This window comes from Capricornis sumatraensis, chromosome 2 (genome assembly GCF_032405125.1).
Source record: "Capricornis sumatraensis isolate serow.1 chromosome 2, serow.2, whole genome shotgun sequence".
Lineage (NCBI taxonomy): Eukaryota > Metazoa > Chordata > Mammalia > Artiodactyla > Bovidae > Capricornis > Capricornis sumatraensis.
The window spans coordinates 54,763,927-54,774,452 of NC_091070.1; the positions used below are offsets into that span (position 1 = coordinate 54,763,927).

General features: G+C 43.7%; 1 non-coding gene across 1 annotated transcript; it reads right to left on the bottom strand.

The window, feature by feature from the left end:
• Positions 1 to 3,977: 3,977 nt before the first annotated feature.
• On the bottom strand, positions 3,978 to 4,113 carry LOC138074755 (small nucleolar RNA SNORA2/SNORA34 family). The gene has a single exon (XR_011144567.1). It is a non-coding gene; the product is annotated as a small nucleolar RNA SNORA2/SNORA34 family (small nucleolar RNA).
• Between the last annotated feature and the right edge of the window lie 6,413 nt (positions 4,114 to 10,526).

A 10,526-nucleotide genomic window follows, 5' to 3' on the forward strand; every position in this document is an offset into this window, starting at 1 on the left:
CTGATTCTATCTCCTTTCCTTTTTTGACAATTAGGGCAGTGTTTTCTTCCTTTCTTTCTTTCTTTCTTTTTTTTTTTTTTTTTGAGATTGGAATTGCTTTTATTGGGGTGAGCATGGCAGGCCCACCACGGTCAGCTTAGTGTTCTGCCCTCCAAGGCAGCCAAAGCCGGGCTCCTCCACCCGCCACCTACATGGGTTAGTGGAACATGCAGAGCTCAATCAGAGGGTGGAGGCAGGGGGTCAGAGGGGAGCTGCCAGGACCTGGGGCTGATGGAACAGGAGCAGATGGCACCGGCTGGCTGCCTTGGCCAGCATGGACTGCCCAGGCAGTGTCCCAGGCCAACATGGGGGCTGAGAATCTCCCTGAGGGAGGCAGGCAGCACCTGGGGGCCCACAGGCCTTGGGGGATGCTGGGCCCACGGTGGGCAGAGGCTTGCAGGATCCCAGCCATACCTGGCCAACATGCCTGAGAGCTGGGCAGTGGCAAGACTTTCACCAGGAGGGAGGCAGCTCCCACCCCAGGTCTGGGTACTCGGGGCCTGGGGTGTGAAGGGGGACACAGAAGGCACGTACTACGGAGCTGAGGCTGGAAGGCTGAAGCCAGAGGCCTGAGGATGGGGGCCCTGGCCCAGGCTGGCTGGGTCTAGAGCAGTGTTTTCTTACCTTGAGCCTTTCCATACTTCCTGTTTTTCATAATTCCTCAGAGATGACTGACAGGCATTCTAGTCCATTTACCTGCAATTTGACTGAACCAGGATATGAACTTATTCAAAACAAGTGTTTGGTTTTTTTTTCCCATTCCTTCCCCTACCTTGGGCTTCCGTTTCCTGGTCCCCATGTTTTGCATTGTGTCGATCATTAACCTTGATAGAATGGCAATGTTAAAAAACAGGTGTGTTTTCTCTTTGTCACTTGTAAACATGATATCATCTACCCCAAACAGGCTCCTGCCTTTGTAGTTCTTCCTGCCCTGAACCAAAGAAAAGCAGTCATTATTCTTGTTCTTCAAGCCCAAGTTCACCCTGCCCTTTATTCATCCTGTTTCTATCTTTACAAATTTATTCATTCATTCACCCACCGGATGAACTTTTGTTAGGAAATCTATATCTTGTTCCCCAAATAAGATAATTAATTACATCCTATTGCCGCATTCTTCTTTTGCCAAGTTTTGGTACTTGCATGCATTATTTGTTTCTTTACACATCTCCTCAGCACCCAGATTATCAGATGTCACTTCTTTGGATATAATTGAGGTTGGGGGAAGGGTGGGAGAGAAAAAAAGAATTATAGTCCATATAGCAGATCAGGAGTAAAGGTATTTACAATGCATCTTGGGGAGAGATTAAAAATGACAAGGTGTTCTCTGGTGGTCAGTGGTTAAGAATCGGCCAGCCATTGCAGAGGACATGGGTGCAATCCCTGCTCTGGGAAGATTCCACATATCATGGGGCAACTGAGCCAGTACGCCACAATGACTGCAGCCCACACACCCTAGAGCCTGTGCTTTGCAAGAAGAGAAGCCACCACAACGAGAAGCCTGTGCACCACAAGTAGAGAGGAGGCCCGCTCGCCACAACTAGTGAAAGCCAGCAGGCAGTGACAAAGAGCCAGTGCAACCAAAACTGATAAATAAATAAAATTTTAAAAACTGAAACAAGACAAGGAAAGTAAACCCTGGTATTTTAACCACATCCCCCATTTCTGAGAAGGAGGAGAGTTCAGTTCAGTTCAGTTCAGTCGCTCAGTCATGTCCGACTTTGCGACCCCATGAATCGCAGCACGCCAGGCCTCCCTGTCCATCACCAACTCCCAGAGTTCACTCAGACTCGCATCCATCGAGTCAGTGATGCCATCCAGCCATCTCATCCTCTGTCATCCCCTTCTCCTCCTGCCCTCAATCCCTCCCAGCATCAGAGTCTTTTCCAATGAGTCAACTCTTCTCATGAGGTGACCAAAGTACTGGAGTTCCAGCTTTAGCACCATTCCTTCCAAAGAAATCCCAGGGTTGATCTCCTTCAGAATGGACTGATTGGATCTCCTTGCAGTCCAAGTGACTCTCAAGAGTCTTCTCCAACACCACAGTTCAAAAGCATCAATTCTTTGGCACTCAGCCTTCTTCACAGTCCAACTCTCACATCCATACATGACCACAGGAAAAACCATAGCCTTGACTAGAGGGACCTTTGTTGGCAAAGTAATGTCTCTGCTTTTGAATATACTATCTAGGTTGGTCATAACTTTTCTTTCAAGGAGTAAGCGTCTTTTAATTTCATGGCTGCAGTCACCATCTGCAGTGATTTTGGAGCCCCCAAAAATAAACTCTGACACTGTTTCCACTGTTTCCCCATCTATTTCCCATGAAATGATGGGACTGAATGCCATGATCTTCGTTTTCTGAATGTTGAGCTTTAGGCCAACTTTTTCACTCTCCTCTTTCACTTTCATCAAGAGGCTTTTTAGCTCCTCTTCACTTTTTGCCTTAAGGGTGGTGTCATCTGCATATCTGAGGTTATTGATATTTCTCCCGGCAATCTTGATTCCACCTTGTGTTTCTTCCAGCCCAGCGTTTCTCATGATGTACTCTGCATAGAAGTTAAATAAGCAGGGTGACAATATACAGCCTTGACGTACTCCTTTTCCTATTTGGAACCAGTCTGTTGTCCCATGTCCAGTTCTAACTGTTGCTTCCTGACCTGCATATAGATTTCTGAAGAGGCAGGTCAGGTGGTCTGGTATTCCCATCTCTTTCAGAATTTTCCACAGTTTATTGTGATCCACACAGTCAAAGGCTTTGGCATAGTCAATAAAGCAGAAATAGATGTTTTTCTGGAACTCTGTTGCTTTTTTGATGATCCAGCGGATGTTGGCAATTTGATCTCTGGTTCCTCTGCCTTTTCTAAAACCAGCTTGAACATCAGGAAGTTCACGGTTCACGTATTGCTGAAGCCTGGCTTGGAGAATTTTGAGCGTTACTTTACTAGCATGTGAGATGAGAGGAGAGTTAAGGCATGCATTTAAGTGGGTTTCTTTGGGGACAAGGTGGGAGCTGATGACAAGAACCACCAGTTTCAAGTCATAAAATCAGACAAGGAACACAAAATATCTTTAGGCATGCATATAAATGTTCACAACAGCTTCTCGCTTAAACTGCAAGGGAGGCAGATTCTGAAACATTTCTAAGGAATTATTACTTAATATGTATAAAAATATTACCAATGGTTTAGTAATGGCATAGTTCCTGTTATTTTAGTTAGTTAAGCATAAAAATTAAAATAAGGGTTTTTGGTGGATCTGTGACCTTAGTGTCTCCAATTCTATGTTTCACTTAAGACCTTAAATTATTTATTTAAATTGGTTAAATATTTAGTAAACAGAATAGAAAAAAAAATAGTTTTCCTTTCTAAAGAGCAAGAAAAATTTCCTTTCTTTGTATTAAAAAGATACATTTTACTATCCAAATATTTATATATCTTTCCAGGGAAATGAAATCTGGCAAGATTTATGCCTTTCATATAATGAAGATCATAATATTTAAAAAGTGCATATACTATGAAAGTAAGTAACTTTCTCAATTAGTGTCCCAATTGAGACAATTATGTCAATAGAGACAATAGTGTCCCAATTTCTCAATTAGTGTCTTGATTGTCTCAAAAGTACAATAAGGATGCACTTTCACAGTCCAATATAGAACTCAAAATGTTTTACAGCCCAATAATAAATATAAGTTTCTAATTTGAATGAAGTCTAAAATATGCAGGCCAGGACTCTGACCATACAAAAGGATAATGCTCAGAGAGAGCTCACAGTTCAGAATCATCCCACTGGTTTTAGATTCACAGCAATTTTGGGGGGCAGTAATTAGATTTAACATCATTATAATTCTAATGAACAAGTTAAATCAGAGAGCTCTCTATTTTGGAACTCCAGTATTAATTAACTATAAGTAAGTGTTAGTCTGTATGTGTCACCAACGACTGAGATGTTTCTTTCTAATGAATTGACTATTACATTTCCTAAGTTCTGAAAGGCCAACAGACCAAAGAAAGAGACTTCTCTAGATTCCTGCTTGAAACCAACAGCTTCAGCAAACTGCTACCCTTGATTCAGGACCCAGGGCTCTAAGATATTTACCTGTAAGATTCTCTCATCTCATCCCATCCCATCGCATCCACGGGGTTTCGACGCTGAGTCCTTGTGTGTAAGAAGTTACCCATGAAACCATGGTGAAGTGAAGCCCAGTGAGTGAAGAAGCTTCTTGGGGCAGCAGCAATTGAAACTGACCTTCAAGGCTGAGTTGGAGATGAAAGGGTGTTCTGAACAGAGGCTCTGACTTGTGCTAAGGCATGTAGGAAACACCCATATGCCACGGAAACACCAAGAACTGACTGAGGGAAGAAGCAGAAGGGAAGTCCGGCCAGCAGAATCGGGCCCTTGACTGAAGGGCCTGAAACATCCCAGCAGCAAGCCCACAATTTCTCCTGAGAGGAAAGGGGAATTAACATGAGTTGTGTCATAATCTGACATGTGATTTCAAAAGACAAGAAAGGGGACTTCCCTGGTGGTCCAGGAGCTAGGACTCCATGCTCCCAGTGCAAGGGGGCTGGGTTCAATCCATGGTCAGAGAACTAGATCCCCCACGCCAAAACTAAGAGTTCCCATGACACAACTAAAGATCCCACAAGCAGCAAGCAAGATCCCATATATGCCACACCAAGCTCCCGCGTGCTGCAACTAAGAATCGGTGCAGTCATACACACATACGCATGCACACACACACACATGCACACACACACACAAAGAGAGGGCAGGAGACAGTTTGCAACATGAGTTCTCTGGGAAGTGACTGTGGGAGGCTCTGTGTTCTGTTTTGCCTCTCTTACCTCTTTCATGTATTATCTTTAAGATAACATTGACAGTGTGTTAGGCTAGGCCATGAAACAGGAATTTATTCAGTTCTGTCTCTGGAAGGCCATGAATCACTCTTTCTGGCTGCAGTTCCTCTGGCTGTTAAATCAGACCACAGCACCTCCCTGACTACCCCTTGGCCAAGAAGAGCTACCATATTTTTAATATCTTAGTTGTATGCAGGCAGGGTACACAGGCAGTATTCCATTTAACCCTTCTATCAACCTTACCAGGGATAAACTATTACTATCCCCACTATACAGATGAAGAAACCGAGGCTCAGGAAGGCCATGTGACATCCTTAGACCTTATAGGTGGAAGTGGCATAAGCAGGAGGGTTCTTTGCTGATCTTCCCAGTAAGTCAAGGGGCGATGGTTATAAGGCTTCCCACCTCCACTGGATTCAAGGTGCTACTGTGGTTATAGGAAGCAAGGGGAAGACTACTTTCTCCCCTCAGAGCTTCCATCTTCTGCACAATGTGCTTCCTTTCTCTCACCTACCAAGGTGGTGCTGTCATTTTGTGTTTAGGATATGGGATTACTGATTTTAATTGCAGAACCTCTCCCCGAGTTTAATTGCAGGGCCAGACTGAGCTGGCCCTGACTGCTGGCATGGTTCTTTGCCAGCCAGTGATGCTCAAGAGATGGATTCTCCAGCATCCATCAGGCCAGTTTCAGGGATTAGGAACACAGCTGCCCTCCTTGCCTAGGCCTCTCTACAATTCAACCGTTTGGGAGACATAACTCAGCTCAGGCCTTCAGTGATACGGTGACCCTGTTTGGCTTCTCACTTACTCATCACACCAATGATTCAGAAACGCGCTGTTCTTATGGTAATTCATGTTTGTGCTGTTATGTACAGGTGTTGGCCATGACTTCCTGTTAGTGCACTGTTTTTATTTTTGCCTGAGCTGGGATTAAATGATTTCGCTTATAAACAAAAGTGGAACCACAAGTCCCCGGGCACCCTGAAGCAGAACTGGTCAGATGGTTTTGAATTTATGATGTTTTCCTTTGATGAAAAATAAGGTAACATAATAACATAATTAAGAGGTGGCTGTGGTGAGATGGGAAGAATATTAAGATGTGAGGTCAGGAAATCAAGTTTCCTCCCCTCCTTTCTGCTGGATTTGAAGTTATTTGTGATAATTGCTACTTCACATTATATGTATAACTGAATCACTTTGCTGTACACCTGAGATGAATGCAAGATTATAAATCAACTCTACTCCAATAAAATTTTAAAAAGTAAGTGTAAAAAAAGATAAAGTTCATACACCATAAAATTCACCCTATAAAACGGTACAATTCAGTGGTTTTTAGTATATCCTGAAAGTTGTGGAACCATCACCCCTCTCTCATTCTAAAACATTTTTCTCATCCCAGGATGTAACTGCACACCCACTAGCTGTCACTCTCCATGCCCTCTACTGTGTGCCAACACCACCTAGACTTGCTTGACCCCTCACCTTCTCTTTCCGGCCTCCTGCTAAATCAGAGTCCCCAAATCCCCCAGTCATCACCAGCCAGGTCACCAGAGATGAAGTCCCTCTGACTGATAGAGCAAGAAGTGTCGCTCGAGGAACTCACCCACATTTCCTGCCTCCTGTGTGACTCCTATTAAAGGGAAAACTTATTCCCCAGTCCGGGTTTTCATCCATAGCAGGGAATTCGTGCTCTAAGCCAGAAAAGATGTAATGTGTAAGAGACACCTCTCTGACGCCACCTTCTCTCCTCCCTTAGGGAGGAGACTCAGCATCACTTTTTAAAAAATGTATGTATGAGGGACTTGCCTGGCGGTCCAGTGGTTAAGACTTCACCTTCCAATGCAGGGGGTATAGGTTCGATCCCTGATCAGGGAGCCAAGATCCCACATACCTCGTGACCAAAACAGCAAACATAAAACAGAAGGAATATTGTAAAAAAATTCAATAAAGACTTTAAAAATGGTTCACATCAAAAAATATATGTATGCGTGATGTGATGTGGTATGGAATGATGTGAGATGTTATAATATAGTATATCAGTTCAGTACAGTTCAGTCACTCAGTCATGTCTGACTCTTTGCAACCCCATGGACTGCACCACACCAGGCTTCCCTGTCCATCAGCAACCCCCAGAGCTTGCTCAAACTCAGGTCCATCGGGTTGGTGATGCCATCCAACCATCTCATATAGCATGTATTATGTAGTATATACTTATGTCTTTGTTTCTGTCTGTTCCTCCAGTAAAACGTAGTATCCAAGAGAAGAGAGCTAGCCCCAACTCCAGTGCCTAGAACTGTACCTGAACAATAAGATGCTGTATGAAAATGTCTTAAGTAAACAGAGGAGATTCATGACAATGGGAAAGCGGCATGAGGTCAGAGGCCAAAACTGAACACAGAAAATTTGCCACTAATATGAGAGGACCTGAATACTGAGACTCAACATTTCTTTCAAAATAATATTTTTATCATGTTTTCAGATTTAGCACAATAGGACCATTGTTTGGTGAGCCCAGCCCTGTAGTCAGAGTTGGCTGCTTCAGCCTCTGGGCTTCTCTTCTACTCTCAGGACTTAGCTTTTAGTCCTGCCCACCCATGCTCAGCTAGACAAAGAACCCCCTCTCTGGTGGCCATGCCAGCGTGTGGGCTCAGAGCAGGCATCCTGGGTTTTCTTCCTGGCACTGTTGCAGGAAGGCGGACCCCTTCCAGGGCCTGAAACTGGGCTCTTGTCTAACACTCAGAAATGAATTGTCTGAGGAGACACATGTGCTGACAAAGCAAGGGATTTTATTGGGAAAGGGCACCCAGGTGGAGAGCAGTAGGGTAAGGGAACTCAGAAGAACTGTTCATTTCTCTTCCTTCCAGACAGAGCACTCCTCCAACATAACGTCAAACAATCTTTGAAGGGGCTCTAGACTGTTATCCTGCCCACAGCGCCCACGCACCTCCATTCACTCCTGCCCCCTCCCTCATACTGTTCCCTGCAGCGTGCCATTTCTCCTAATTCCGATCTTGCTCCTGACTCCATGGTGGCCTGAAGCGTTAAGAGCTATTAACACCACTGGGTAAAAAAAATATTGAGATTTGTTTTAGCCAGCTTTCCTCTGTAAGAGTCCAATCTACATTTGATATCATCCAAGGGCATCGCAGGCTCAGCCTCAAGTTTCATTTCAGTGGCTCTTAGAGGAGTGATTGCACAATTCACACCAAGTCTTTGACCCAAAAAAACCTTTGTCTCTTGGCATCCACAGTAACTTAAATCCAAACATAAAAAGAGAAAATAAAGGCCATATGGAAAGAAACTGGGTCAGCGTCTCTCAGTGGTGTCCATTCAACAAAGGATTTGGGTCAATGATATTTTGCCATGGTCCACATTGGAACAGAGCCTTTCATTAGCCGCAAAGCTCCAAGCAAACTTGATTTTCTTGACCTCTCTGAATGCATTTCCTCTTATCCCTGGCAAAGAAAGTGGAAAAACACTTTTAGAAGTCAGTCTACCAATTTTAGCCTTAACAAGTTGACCCTAGGTTTCATTGTCCACCAATTGCCAAAGGGCATCTGGATGGCCGTTTGCAGCCACCCTGAGGTTTTTATAGCCTAGAATTTTGGAGCCTCTTTATCTTTTCCCCTTAAGGAAACAGCAGAACAATAACCAGAGTGTGTTTAACAATGAAAGAATGAGGGTAAGCAAATTTGATTTTAAGACCATGACGTCAAACAGGGTAAAGCATCAGTTTGGTCTTGCAGGTTTAAGCCTACAGAGTTCACGTAGGTTTGAACCTACAGGGTTCCCACAGTGTCAGTGAACTCGTTGACATTGGCTGTTCAGACACACAAGCAGAGGCCAGTAGACTAGGAAGTGTATTTGGCCCTCAGGTAAATATGCAAAGCAATCTGTTCCTGAGATGTGGTCATGGCAAACATTGCTTTGTGACATTAGTTTTATGGCAGGCAGCAACATTCACTGTGGCCTCCCCTTAAAAAAAACCCATATAATTATTCATGCTAAGGTGCTCTAGTCATATCTGACTCTTTGTGACACCATGGACTGCATGGACAGCTTCTCTGTCCATGGGGATTCTCCAGGCAAGGATACTGCAGTGGGTTGCCATGACCTCCTCCAGGAGAATCTTCCCAACCCAAGGATCCAACCTCTGTCTCTTATGTCTCCTGCATTTGCAGGCAGGTTCTTTACCACTAGTGCCACCTGGGAAGCCCATATGACTATTAGGAGTAATTTATAACAGAGTAAATTTAAGTCTACATAAATCTCATCACCCCAAAATGCAACTTCTAGCCTGCCAGTATGGTTACTAACATTTTTCAGAATCTCGGGGTTGTTGAGGTGAGAAATAGAGTATTTTCTGCCATATCAATAAACAAAGATGTCATAGCTATCAATGATTCTGGCCCTCCAAATATGAATTTCTGAGCACTGAGAATGCATAGGAAGAACAATGCCCACTCTCTGGCGATCATCAAGTTGCCTCCACTCCCTACCACAAGCAACTGAGACCCAGGATACTGGCCCCAGATAACTGAGATGCATAGGAAGGAATGATTTCAGCAAGCCCAAACTCTTCCCATACATAGAAAAGTGCTAAATTCCTTAAGTCTAAGATAACTGGTTTTCCTTAATTAACAATAATCTTTTGATGTTCAGACTACCTGCCCCTTGTTGCAAACTTCTATATAACCTGACTGCTCCCACCTCCCACCGCCACCACCTCCTTGGAAAAGTTCTCTCAGGGTCACTTGAGACGCTGTCTCCTGGGCTTGCAGTCCTAAAAACTCTCAATAATTAAAACACAAACTCTCAACTTTTAGCTTGACTATTTTCTTTAGTCGACAGAGGTTAATTTTTCCTTGAAGATTCAGGTCAAGCAGTATTCCTGATTTCCATTCCCCTGTGTAGAACTGACCACTTGTTCCCCATGGTACCCTGAACATGTCTTTACTGAAATGAAATTATTGATGCACCCAGTTTTGTCCATGTCTTTCTTGTAGTAATTCTTTCTCTTTCTCTCTGCCCCAGGGTAGAGAGGAATCTCTTCCTCCATACAATCTCATTTCTACTTAATATAATGTTTGTTGAATTAGTAAACAAAGGTTTTTGGAACGGTGTGGAATGTGTGATTTCTGCAGTCATCTTAAATGTTTCCATCATCCAAACCACCACCAACGGCCAAGATTGAAAAGAGTTCAAGTGTAGACAATAATAACTTCCCATTTCTCATTTTCTTCAGCCCCCAAATTTACTTCCAGCTACCCTTTTCCTTCCAAGAGCATTTATTTTTTAGATCCTTTTAAGATTTTGTATTCTATAAGGCTATAAAGCATACAACGATGGATACAGTCAACAAGGCAACAAGAGACTCTGTTTTTGTCCAGACTCTGACACTAACCACCTGGTCACACTAGAAAGATCACTTCCTTAACTAAGGGTGGCAGATGGGTTTCATTTCAAGGATCCACACCAATCAGTTGGTAGTGATCACATAAGATACCTTGTTGGAGGACTCAGACTCCTGAGTTCTGTGGGAAAGAATTTTAGAATTGATTAGTGGTTATCTGCCATGGTGGAAAATAGCCTAGGTATTTACCATCCTCACAGAAATGTTCTCAACCATCTCTT